The sequence below is a fragment of the Pinus tabuliformis genome, chromosome 2_1 (assembly GCF_031772625.1).
Source record: "Pinus tabuliformis cultivar Carrire ecotype Pingquan chromosome 2_1, CPIR1, whole genome shotgun sequence".
NCBI lineage: Eukaryota > Viridiplantae > Streptophyta > Pinopsida > Pinales > Pinaceae > Pinus > Pinus tabuliformis.
The window spans coordinates 604,959,377-604,961,878 of record NC_142299.1 but is presented as its reverse complement, the minus strand read 5'-3'; positions in this window follow the sequence as shown (position 1 = coordinate 604,961,878).

Here is a 2,502-nt window from a genome sequence, read left to right as displayed (position 1 = left end):
GGGGACTATGTGGACATAGAGTAGAATATTTGAAGATATGGTATCAAATGTCTACAATATGCGATGTTCATATGGCTCACCGGAGAGGTTGGTAGGACAAAATATCCAAGGAATGGGACGATAATTGACCCAATGTGATTTAGGCTGAGACTTAATTGAGAAGATGACTAGGGGAAAACCAGCATGCCCCCAAGAATGGGGTGTTTATCTGGTATGCAAAGGTGGGAATGATGCCCCTATAGTAGGAGGAGTTTGTGGAGTGCCATTATGTCTCGAGTGCTTGAAAAAGGGATACAAACATCTCGTCCCAACTTGGCATGAGATCCTCCAAAGGAGATATAGGGGCCTATGTTCCCCGCAGTATGCTATGTGCGTACTTGATGTATTTAGAGCTATGGATCCAAACACTTATATGATACATAATATGATTATGCATTTTATATGATGATGATGGTTCACAGTTTTTGTGCTTATCTTTTGTGGTATACATGTGATAAATGCCAATCTAGAATGTTGTTTGCAATGGTATCTACATAGTAATTTTGGGCTCTAGGCACATGACTGAAAGTAATGGTTTCAAATTCATGTACCAATAGCTTCACATGTAGATATTTTCTAAATAGGACTTGGTTATGCACATGATACACACCATTCAATTGCATGACAAGTAATAAGGAATCTAAACAAACATGAAGATGATGGATGCGATGAGCGAGGGCATCGACTAACAAATATATCAGTACATCATATTCAGCCTGATTATTGGTGGCAGATCCAATGCACATGCCGTTTGACAAGACTAACGTATGCAAGGGGGTGAAAATGGCCTAGACTGCCGAGGCTAGATTCCAGGAGAAGCGACTTGCACCATCGGCATGACCGATATACGATGTGGATGATGGATCCATATGAAAGGTGCAAAATAAAATGGATGAGATGATGCAATCTACCTAACTACATGGAAAAAATAAAGACACATAAATCAAAGGGATGTGTTGTGAGCAACATTTCTGGACGTAGAGTGCATTGGGAGAATTACGAAGGAGATGGCCTTCGAAATAATCTTGAAGAAATTCCCCCTTACTCAAGTGTATGGGTAATCAGGGGTAGACATAGCTTCCATGGTGTCCTCATCAGGCTAGGAGATGGGCGGACGGGAGGAAGGATGACTACATGGTGCAACGAAATTACCTAGTGCATCAACCTGAGAAATAAGGTTCACATATGCATCGTCTTGAATGGTGCTGATGGACTGGTAAACGGAGGGTCTACTAATGTTGAGACCTCGAATTCTATCGAAAAAGGTTCGATGGAAATACGTAGCAACCTCAGGAAGGTTTGTCGGTGAGGAACTCAAGGATGATGATAGGTAAAGAATGGGGCCTATGGTGTCCATCATCTCGACATCAGGGGAAGGGATCACAATAGAGGGGCCAAAGTTTCTCTGTTCTAGTTGACTAGTGGTACCAAAATCCACAGATAGAGGAGCAGAGGCTCCACTACGAGTGGCCTTGTCTTCACGATTCGCCCCAAGGCAATCGCAAAACTCATCGAGACAAGGGAAACAATGGGAATAGTGACTATGGAGATCACAAAGGGTACAAGGGTGCTTTGTGTGAAGAATTTTTAGTTTCTTAGGTGGGACTGGTATATTAAAATGGAATTCTAGAATATTCAACTTAGGGAACGCTTCGTGAATGAAATGTTTAACTTGAGGAAGTTCAAGACAATTTTTGGTGGCGTGCCCAACAACTTCACAGAAAGTGCACAGCCTTGGGGCCTTAGGGGCTGGAGAAGCTTGGGGAGCCTTGTCCTCTAAATATTTATTTTTGGCTTTGGCCCCCTGGCTAGAGACTTTCACAATAGGAGTTGGTTCTTGTTGAGGTTGTGATGGTACTGAAGCAGGGATAGGGGTCATGGGGACTGGTTGAACGGGGGTCAAAGTGTGATACAGTCTTGGCGGACCAGGAGGAATATTTGCAGGGGGATCAATGTACCATACTAGGATCCCGAGAGTCATGTTAGGAAGGACCAGCGAAGCCATGACAGGTACAGAAAAAATTCCGAAAGGGGGAAATAGGAAAAGTATCTGGCTAGTAGGATAATGCCTCGGCGAAATAGCTCCTGGATGGTTAAGACCTGGAGGAACAGTTCCTGGAGGGAACATAGGAGAGGCACCCACAAAGGGAGGAGGTCTGGAGGGAGTGGGCCTAGAGGGTTCAACTAGAAGAGCATTCGCAGGATGCTGAGGAGTTGTCTATTGATAAGGTGTACCGGACTGCTTAAGGGCAACCCGGGACACTTGTAACATGCAATCACTCATGGAAATAGGTTCAGAAATGGGAGGGGGAGGACCAGGGAAGGCACCTAATAATGAGAAATCATTATAGACTCCAGGTGAGACACTGGTGCAAGGAGTTGACGATTGTTTATCGGACATCGACTAGATGATGGACTCAGGGGAGGTCATGGATGCTGGCTCATAGTAGGTCAACTAATCAA